Genomic DNA, 11,406 nt, shown 5'->3' with positions numbered 1-11,406 from the left:
GAGGAAATCGTCATTGGGGCAGCATTCGTTCAAGTATCTGGAATCCATGCAACACCTGATCTCGCGCCTGAATTGCCTCGGAGATTGTTTGACCGGCTTGGATCGGAGATTGTATGAATGCTGACACAAGGTCGAGCTGATGGAGATAGGTCTAGAAGATTCCTAATCGTCGAGCTCATCAGTTGCGGAGTTGATACCATCTTGCAGCTGTCGTGGAGCGTCTAGCACTTCTTCTTGTGGCTAATCGTTGTTGTAGCATTCCGTTGGGCGGAGAGAAGAATTGAGATGCCTCGTCAACAAGGATGCATCATGGGGCCTAGCCTTCGATGATGCAAGTCGGTCCTCCTCCTGGATTGACGCTCACGTGGGGAGTAGGATGCAATGGACTTTGTCTGATCCTTCCCGTGGAGCTTCCCTCGGTTTCAACAGTTCCACTCCGCATATTCGTGCGTAAGGAGACAATGATGCAGGAATACGAATAACTTCTATATTCAGCATAGTCTTCAGGCATTGGTGATACGTTGAAGGGACGATCCCGTATGTGCTGGTCTGGTTTCCTTCAAAGTATGTCATGGTGGTAGGATGCCATACGATCTTGCCTGAGCGAACCTGGGCCGTCCTGAGAGTCTTGAGAGTAATCACATTAGAAGATGCTCCCGTGTTGATGAGGGCCCTCTTGAACTATGAATCCTTGATGCGTGCAGTAACGTGTAGGGCCCGGTTGTGACCTTCTTCTGGTTGATTGCAGCAAAACGTCTATGCCCGCTGATTCTTCGAGAGGTGTAAAATTTCGCATAAAATTTTCACTAGAGAAACCGCTTCCTGATCCACCGGCCTCTGGCTCATAGTGAGACTATTGACTTGAGAAGGATCATTGTGAGGATCAGTCCCCAGTGTAGGAATCTCCATGACAGGACCGTTCATATCTGATGTCGCTTCTTTGATCAGGTCCATGTAGGTCCGCGCCGCTGAAGTACCTTCTCCGGGTGTGTTGAATGCGTTCCTTGTTGGCTCCAGGGGATGTCGCGGCTCTTGTGGTGGTCGATCAGTTAATGTCTTAAGAAAAGTGAGTACCTCTTTCTGAGTTGCAGCCATATCCGTTTGAGTCTTAGCAAGGACTTCATGCCTCTCCATCAAATATGCGATAGTAACGGGAGATGGTCCTCCTCTTGCTCCTCCAGCTCCTCGTTCTGATGAAGGGGTGGAAGTTGTTGCTCTGGTGACCGCCGGAGGCGTTACACTTGAGGAGATGCCGGGATTTGCGGCTGCTCTGGCTCTGGTGATGGGAGGAATTACACTTACTGGAACATCTCCTGTTCCGATGGTGCTGGTAGTAGAGGAAGCAATTCCATGAGATACATTGATGGTATTGACTGGCTGCACGGTGATACCTGGGATATCAACACCGAGAGTGTTGTCAGTGCTAGTCCCGTCAGGATTGGTTGTTGATCGAGACCTAAGATCCACCATTTCGAAATTGATAAGATTGAATTGGATTTGAAAATTGATTTTGCAACCGAGAGATTAATCTCCCACTGTGGTCGCCAATTGTTTATGGGTGAAAACTATTTCTGCCGGTTTTGGTAATTTGGGGTGTGTGGATGAGAAATGAATCTAAACCCTAAACAAATGCACTGCACGGGAGTGCTTGTGATTCGAGAAATCAATTTGTTCAACTCCGGCCTAAACCAAGAAATGGTCGTTCCAGACTTGCTTCGGTCACAAAGTGAAGGATATGGGGTTGATCTTAGGGAGGGAAGCGAAGAAGGTGTTGAGATTGTGGAGGTGTTGGATGTGTATGACTTGTATCAGAAAGCTGAACTGGCTTGCAGAATGTAAGCTATCAGTTCTGGTGTTTGGATACGGTTGTATCAACACTTGGTTTCTGTTGTCTCCATTGTTGAGAATTTGATCTTGTCTCCAGAAAGAAAAAAATAGGTTTAGGTATAAAGGAGAAGACTATTTGGGAATTAGATCTTACGGTTAGGAGCAACTCAGGATATTTGGACGTCCTAAATCACCCCCGAGCAACACCCCACCATATTTCTGTTAACGTAATCGAACATCTCTAACCGTCCAAGCAAAAATCTCCATCCGGATGTTAGTGGCCACCGGATGATACTCCTTGGTAAATCCTAACCGTTCTATGACTTTTTGATCTCAAAGTCAAGTATCACCCTTTTTTATAAAAGTGATACCTATACCTCTTCTTAATCGGAAAGTTAAGACAAAAAAGTCTATGAACCTGATCGCATAGAATGGAAGCTCTCAAAAATCAATATCCAAAATTAATGGGAACATTATCTATATACCCTTACTATGAGACCCCTTGTAAATATACCCTTTTGAACTTTACAAATATCTCTAAGCTTAATACATTACTAAAATACTCTCTTTTATATAATGTATATACAAAAAGGGCTAACCATTGTTCAAAAAAAAAAAAAAAACCTCTACTACCCGTCACCACTGTCCACCGCCAACCACCACCACCACTGTCCACCGCCGCCCACCACCACCAACCACCACCGACTACCACCGCCGCCATCGCCGACCACCACCGCCAACCACTGCTAACCACCAACCACCACCACCGCCAACCACCACAACTGTCCACCACCGCCAACCACCACCAACCACCGCCACCGCTAACCAACACCACCAATGTCCACCATCACCGCCACCAATCACACCGCCGCCGTAAATAACCGCCACCCACCGCCGCCGCTAACCACCACCGCCGCCACCGACCACCACTACCATGTAGAGTCAACTAGCATAAGTTGTGTCCATATCGGAGGAAACTAGCTCAAGTTGTCTCCAATAAATAGTGTCCATACCAGAGGCAACTAGCTTAAGTTTTCTCCAAAAGTGGAGGCAACTAGCTCAAGTTGTTTCCAATAAATAGTGTACAAGAACAAGTTTCAAAACAAAATGGAGCCAACTAACTCAAATTGTCTCTGAATCTGAGGAAACTAGCTCAAGTTGTCTTCAAAAATGAACGCAACTAGCCCAAGTTGTCTCCAAAATATGGAGGCAACTATCACAAATTGTCTCCAAAAATTAAAACATATACACAAATGAGTGAACCTAGTGTGAGTCGAACACACATTTTCTGACATATAGTCAGTTGTGCTACCATTGCACCACAGATTCATTTATACAAAAACAACATATCAAAATCACATAGCAGCATCTCTGGCTCCATATCTCTTTACTGCATTAGCAGATTTAAAACAACATATCAAAATCACATAGCAGCATCTCTGGCTCCATATCTCTTTACTGCATTAGCAGATTTTCAATTGCAAACCCAGTAAACAGACTCACATATTCGCACACCATAAGTGCTCGACCAACAATTCAAACCACCACCGGACAACACCATATCCTCCATCTCTGCTACTGCAACTCTACCTGCAACAACTTCATGACCACAACCATCTATGCACACTTACAACATGAGCCAATAGCTGCAGTCACTTCCATGCCCCTACTCAAACACCATCAACAGCACAACCATCATCAGAAACTCAACACAACCTTATGTTACCATATAAGATAATTTCAGATCCATGAATAGAGCCAAAAACGTAACCAAGTTGCCTCCGAAATGGAATCAACTAGCTCAAGTTTCCTCCCATCTGGAATCAACTAGCTCAAGTTGCCTCCAAAAATGAAAGCAACTTTCTCAAGTTACCCCCAAAATCTAGAGTCCGAGAAAGAAATTGAGCAAAATAGATAAAGTAAAACTATTGTTAATCCAAGCCAAAATGAAACCATATATGTATGCTTTTGGCTAAAATAGACTCAAGGATTGATAAACGCAAAATTGAAAAACATGAGAAAAAAGAAAAAGAAAAGACTGACCTTGTATCATATCCCTTAGAGCAACATACTGCAAACATACGACTCTTCGACCAGCAAACACCATTACCAGATTCACTAGTCTAGTGTTCTACAAGTAATTTTTTCAAGCAAATAATAAGTATTGTACAGTTCATATTGTACAGTTCGATCTAGTAGTGTCAGTTCCATGTACCCTCAGAAAATTAAAAGAAAGATTTTGTTTCATTTTTTAATACCACTGGCACTGACTTCACGTATATATCTTGGAACAGTAAGTGGTAACTTGGTATCGGCACTTAGCTGGTAGCTGTAAAGCTCTCATGTGTATTTTTTTGACAACATTTCTGGCTCTTTCATTCACTATATATGTTCTAATGCTACGCCTTCATTCAGTTCAACCCGTGCAAATGGCGAGTTCAGATAATCTAGTACTAGACGAACTAAACATTTGTAATTCAGACTCACCAAGTGTTTTAAAACAAGTAGGTCAAAATGCTGGCAAAGCATGTATATGAGGAACTAAAGATGTCTGCCAACTCATGCAACGCAAATATGCCACGACACTATAAAATTAATGAGGGCATTTCTCAAGGTGTAAAAATTTACATTCAATGGAACTGTACAATATGAACTGACACTACTAAACATAACAAGAGATCAGGTTAGGTAGTTACCTTGCCAGGAGCAGCAAACCCACCACACACATTTGCAAGGGTACCACCCATTGTTTAGTAAAACCTGTTGACCACCTCTTCCTCCACCGTAACAGCCACCACTTCCACGATCTCCATCGTAACAAATTCGTAACCATTATTTCCCCAGTTTCACCTCAACTGCAAACACTGCATAGCTGCACCAGCTCCAACATCACTCCACAGTCCAGCTGCAATTTCCAGTTTCAACACACAAGCCTGCACATCATATCCGACATCACTATCCACCTTCAATAACCTCAAATCAACACCATCCGAATCTTCAGACTCAGATACTATCCCAGTAAACTGACCACCAATCACAACCATTTTGCATCTTGTCACACAACTGCAGCACCAGATTCACACATAAACTTTATTTCGACTGATTTCTTCATAATCTTCTTCTCTAATTCCATACGAACCCATATTTTCGACCTCTTACAGCGAACCCATATACTTGATTTCCAACTGAATCAAAATCAAGAAAAAGTAATTAAATTAAGATTCGTAACAAAAATTTCATGAATAAATCTATAGTTGTTAAATTCCAATCAATGAAACATGAACCAAATCAAAATCTATTATTGCCAGAAACAGTAATCCAATACCTAAAATTCAATCTCAACCTTTTGAATCTTCAATTGATGTAGAAATTACAGTTAAAACGAGAAGAATAAGAGCTCCTGAATCTGATTATGCTTATGAAGTTTGATTTCCAGATGCTTATGAAGTTTGATTTCCAGATCTGATTAAAATCGAAAACCTAAATCTCGATCTCCACCACCACTTTAGAACCGAACAGAGATTAAATCTCAATTTTTATCACGATGGATCGAAATTACCTGAAAATGAAACCTAAAATCAGATCTCCCGATCTCCTAAAACTGAATCTCATATTGTAAATCAGTGACAAACCGAGAATAACAAGAAGAAGAAGATGATGATGATGATGATGATGCTAAAACTATTGATAATGATTATAGACGGTGGCGATGGTGATTGTGGTGTCGTAGATGTGGTGATGGTGGTAATGGTTGCGGCGGCGGGTTTAAGCCAGAGGAGGAGACTGTGGTAGTATATTTCTTCTGTTGGTTTAATCGAAGAAATGAAGAAGAATAGATAAAAGATGTAAGAGGTTAAAACAGGAAATCAACAAATTATAATTTTGTTTTGGACTTGTTTTTTACCCCTCGAGGGTGTTCGTGCAAAGCCCATGGATACTAGGAGCATAAATAACATTCCCACAAAAATTAATCTAGTCGTATCCAAAAAATTAAATCGGAATTCTGGCAAGTATGAAACTTGTTATCTATTTTTCAAGATACAAGTTCTACAAGAACGAGTCTCGTAATTGATCACAATTAATATGGACTTATCTACTAGAATTGATTACGTACTACTTATATTATTCCTATTATAAAGATAAATAAGATAGTGCAAGAAAAGAAAAATACACAAGTTACCAGAAGTTTTGTTAACAAGGAAACCGGAATTACAGAAAAAACCTTGGGACCTCGTCCAGATTTGAACACCGAACTGTAATAAGCCGCTATAGACACTAGCATACTATTAGAGTTCAGACTGGAATGTAGTTGAGACCGAATTCATCCTCCAAGCAATTCAGATGCATCCGTGCTCCTTACGACTCTTGATCCTCGCAAGGATCTACGCAATATATTCCCTTAGATAACTTCCTTTACAACCTAAGAGTTGCGTCGGCCAAAGTGAAGACTTTTGACACCAATCTTCCTCTAACATATAACCTTATTTGATTTCCCGTTAGATCAAATAAATCAAGGATTGAAAATTTGTTTGCAAAAGACAAAGCTAGCAAACCTCAGAAATCCAGAACACTTATGTTAGAGCAATGCTCGGTTGAACCCACAAGTTTTGTTATCTCAAGCTTGTTGTCACTAATAGATGGTCAAAACTATATCTTGATTTCTAGTATACTAAGTCAAGTCTCGGACTAGGTTAGAATTTGGTAGTTGAGTATCAGACATCACCCTCGAAGATTGAAGATCGACGAAGACAATTGAAGAACTTCTTTTATCAGGTATGTGAAGACCGAACCATTTTATTTTACTCACTATCTTACCATTATATCTGTTGAGACTATGTCATATAACTTTTATTAGATTCACAAAGAAAAAATTTCGAGTCAAGCTTGCCTTGTTAAAAATCTCGAAATATGATGTTCAATACAGGCAGGTCTACTTGCAATTGTATTAGGTTTTGTCCATACAGGTTTGTAACACACCTCGAATTCTAGGACTAGATCTGGATTCCCCGAGCGTCACTGTCGTAGGTCCAAAATTTTTTTATTTTTAAAATAAGAACAATATAGAACTAAGATAGAATATTATTAAATAAATAAATAATATTTATAAAACAATTTAAATGGTTACAGTCAAAAGTTCAAGGAAAGAACACAACAATGATATTGAAATACTGATACTCAAATCCCCGTGCTAAATTATAAATTTCTTTTCTTTGGTTAATGTCTCTGTATACTCTGTAGAAAGAGAGGAAAATGGGGTGAGCAACCACATCCCAGTAGGAAATTTCCAAAATATAATGCAACGGAAAAACAAACCAAATGATGCATCAACATAATTAAGACAACAACACAGTCAATGCGTCAAAAGCATAATTACACTCTGTCAATTTCCTACCGTTTTCAGTTTGAATTCTTTACTCGAATACACTTCCAGTTTAAGTAATTAATTTCTTACATTGTTTCCAAACAACAAGCCTATCGACAACAGATTTCAGCAGATGATCAAAGACTTATTTTTTCTAATAGTTATAGCCTTGCTAGAACTCTCTCAAACAATTATAAGACTTCATTACTCACTTAAACACTTATATATGTGCATCATGATTAAATTCTTAGATATTGAACATCAAATTGCTTTTAGTTCTTTGGCATACTTGCCAAACCGAACAATCATTGTACACGGTTTCAGAACCGGTCCATAGTGTATATTCTTCTGTTGTATTTTCAAGATTTAAGAAGTATTTGCTTGATTACTAATGTATCTTAGCTTGAATTCTAAGAAACCCCTGGTCTTTCAAAACTATAAATAGAGACGCTCTTTCAACTGAGAATTTTAATTTCTGACACTCTATGTCCTAATTGATTCTAGAGTTGTCCTCTGAGAAACATACTTAGGTCTACGACTAAAAGACTTCACTTTTGGGATTCGTGAAGCCAGGTCCGACTATATTTACCTTGATATCCTGATCTTGCTTTTCTATTATCGAGGATTTGATAATCTCTTTCAGGCAAGATAAATAGTTATCGCAAAATTCTCTTCGTATCAGATTTTGTGATTCCTCAAGATAGATATCTGAAAACTGATGTTAACTGATCTTTGATAAGCACGTAAGTGCGACACTTTTATACCCATATTTACACTAGTTAGGTCATGTGAGTTAGCTAATAATATTGTTATAAGTCATTTACAGGAATTACAAGTGAAACCGTTCACCCGGATGATAACTAGCTTAGAAGCTAAATTGGCGCTTATGACTGGCGAAGCCAAAGGTGTCTTAATTAGAGCTTGTGGGCTGGCAAGCCAAAAACTCATGGGACACACTACCTTGCCATTTCATGGCCAGAGACATCAAGGGAAAAATATCGTTTGGTCCTTTTTTAGGTGGTCCCATGTTTGTTTGGTCCACCAATAAAAAGTGAGTTCCATCTGGTCCTTAATTATTTAAAAATGTTAGAATATCTAAAATACCCTCCTTATTTTTTCTCTCTTTTCTCATGTTTTTTTTTATCTCTTCTTTATTTTCTCTCCACAAATTTCTCTCTCTTCTTAACTTTAATAAATAAAAAACTTAAAAACGAAATAACTCTCAAGATATAAGTCGAAAATTAATATTCGAAAAGGTCTCGACGATATCTACACAACGAGTACCCATTTTGCTATGTTTCGGAATTTTAATTTTTTCGGTGTAATAGTAGTTCATTTCCGAGAATGAACACTATTTTAGAATATGATAGTTCATCCTACTTCTAGCAGTTCATTTCGTAGAATGAACTCATACATGTTAGCAATTTGTTTTGTAGAATGAACTCATAAAAGTAGTTCATTATGAAGAATGAAGTCGTAATGGTAGTTCATTATTATAGTTCATATTGTAGAATGAACTCGTGATAGATGTTTCTTATTATCAAATGAACTCATAATGGTTGTTCATATTGTAGTATTGATAATTCATGTTGTAAAATGAATTGATAATTAAGTATGGTAGTTGAAATTGTAGAATGAACTTATAATAGGTGTTCATTATGGTAGTTCATGTTATAAAATGAACTCGTAAATGGTAGTTCATATTGTAGAATGAACTCGTGAAAGGTGTTCATATTGTTGAATGAACTCCTAATGATATTTCATATGGTAGAATGAATTCATAGTATTAGTTCATTATACCAGTTCATTATGTAGAATGAACCGGTTCATATAGCTAGTTCATTTTGTAGAATGAACTTACATGATATTTTTTTCAAACAATTCACTTTTTAAAATGAACTAGCTAGTATGGTAGTTCATTAAAGTAGTTCATTTTAAAGAATGAACTCGTATAATAGGTCATTGTATAGTTAACTAGCAAAGACGCACCAGCATCTCGACGTCTTTGTGGATATGCTTCCTTCTCAATTTCAGTCATTGAATTATGATCATTGCAACGTCTTTGTAGATGTACTCCCTTTTCATTTTCAGTCACAACATTACGTTTTTGTTTGGTCAAAACTCAAAGGACCAGTAGACTGTAGTATAAGGTGAAAATTAAAAGCTTCGAAACATAGCAACAATGGTACTCGTTGGAAAACTCTCGTCGAAGGATTTCCGAATGTATAAAATTTATCATTTTTGGACATGTGGTTCAAAAGATATTTCATTTTGAAGTTTTTTTTTATTTACTTTTATTAAGAGGGAGAAAGAAAAAGAAATAAGGACATTTCTGTCACTAATAAAAAAAAAATATGACATCATTGATGATGTCATCCCACGTGGATGTTGTCCACCCTAGGACCAAACAGTAATATTCAGGACCAAACAATAATATATATTTAAAAAGAGGACCAAACAGATAATTGACTTGGTCAACAGGACCAAACTAACTTAATTATATTTTTTCTAGGACTAAATGGTACTCTCTCCGTTCCTTTTTAATATGTTGGTTTCCTAAAATAAATGTTTCAAAAAAATAGGCTGGTTTCTTAATTGGGAAAGTCAAATGTTACTTTAATTTTCTGGGACCACTTTTCTCTTAACTTCTTTTGATAACAAGTGTCATGGGGACCATTGAACTCTACTTCTTTTGCTGACAAGTGTCATGGGGACCATTTCACTTCACTACTTTTATTGACAAGTGTCATAAGGACCACTTTCAATGATTAGTTCTCTTAATTAACTTAATTTTCTCTAAAAATAAAACCAGCCTATTAAAAAGGAACGGAGGGAGTATTTCCTACCGACATCAATTCACCAATGGGTAAGGCAAAGGATTAAGAGGTGAGGGTGACGTGTCCATCTCCCCACCACATCTCATTCTCTCTTACCAAAAATAGAAGAAAATCATCTTCTCCTCATTTCAAGAGTTGTTGTTCTATGGAGCGAGATTTAGTTTTCAAAGAGAAATATTGATGGTGATTGAAGAACACACAGAGGTAAAGGGAGATGATGTTCTTGGTTACCATTTTCTTCTTTAATACTTTGACAATGGAGACTAGGAACGACAACAACAGATGAAATTAGGGTTTGTTAATATGGTCTGAAAATTAGGTTGGTTTAGAGTTCAATCTTGGAGCAGTTGCAGCTGGTAGAGAATGGAAGACGAATTTTGTTCTCTCAAACTGGTGGTGATTGTATACAGATGTTGAGGTCGATATTTGGGGCAGTTGGTGGTCTGAACTTATATCGCGGACGGTGAATGAATGGTGAAACAGGGAACTGGAAGTTGTTGGCTGGAGTTGATTGAAGTTGGTGGTGATCGAATTTAGTTAACATGGGGGTAACCTGAGATGACTGGAATCGAGATTGAGAAGGGATTTTGACCTAAAGTTGGTGTTGAATGGCGAAGAACAATTGTTGTTGGTGGTGGTTTGACGTCTAAAAGAGCAAAGAAATAGTGGTTATATATCTAGATCTACAGATATGAATGAGAACATATTTGGGGCTTGGAAATTCGTTGGATATTATGCAACAACTGGGAAGTGAATTACTACCATCGATCCATGGCTGTATGGAGGTCGGTTCAGCCAAGCAGCTACGAAACGAATCAAAAGTTGGGGGCAATAGGTCCTCTAAGCTTATTGAGCTGAAGATTAGATGGTCAGTCAAAGGCAGTAGTATCCGGTGATTGCTGGTGAAGATGATTGTCTTGACGGATGGAAGAATTGCAATTAGTGGTGACTTGATGTAATTTTCAAGTGGTAAGAAAAATTCGTTCAAAGACTTGTAAAGATTTCGTTTCAGAATTTAATAATAGAAAATAGGTACAAAAGATAGTCACGGTATTACGAGAGACTGAGACTCAGGATTCCACCAAACTTCATAATCATGTGGTTCAAATATTCATTCCAGACAATTATAGCTCAAATACTGAAAATATGGACTCTGATTCTTTGCCAAAAGTAGATTTTATGTAAATCAAAAGCATGATGCATCAAAAGTACTTAGACCAAGCATACATCATCAAACGAAATCATAGTTAATTAAGAAAAATCATAAGACGGTTAATAATTAATGCAAAAAGCCATAAAAGAATTAATAGAATTACCACATGCATGAAACAAAGCTTTCTCCATTGCCCCAGTGTTGGGGTTTAGCTCCTCATGGTGAAA

General features: G+C 38.1%; 1 long non-coding RNA gene across 1 annotated transcript; it reads right to left on the bottom strand.

Moving 5' to 3' along the window:
- Positions 1 to 2,954: 2,954 nt before the first annotated feature.
- Positions 2,955 to 5,649, bottom strand: LOC113358295. Its single transcript, XR_003364441.1, has 4 exons — positions 5,153 to 5,649; positions 4,524 to 5,012; positions 3,871 to 3,958; positions 2,955 to 3,493 (listed from the first exon to the last, which is right to left on the bottom strand). It is a non-coding gene; the product is annotated as an uncharacterized LOC113358295 (long non-coding RNA).
- Between the last annotated feature and the right edge of the window lie 5,757 nt (positions 5,650 to 11,406).

Source organism: Papaver somniferum, chromosome 3, assembly GCF_003573695.1.
Source record: "Papaver somniferum cultivar HN1 chromosome 3, ASM357369v1, whole genome shotgun sequence".
Classification (NCBI taxonomy): Eukaryota; Viridiplantae; Streptophyta; class Magnoliopsida; order Ranunculales; family Papaveraceae; genus Papaver; species Papaver somniferum.
Note: the sequence above shows the minus strand (reverse complement) of the source record. Positions and strands in the feature narration are given on the sequence as shown.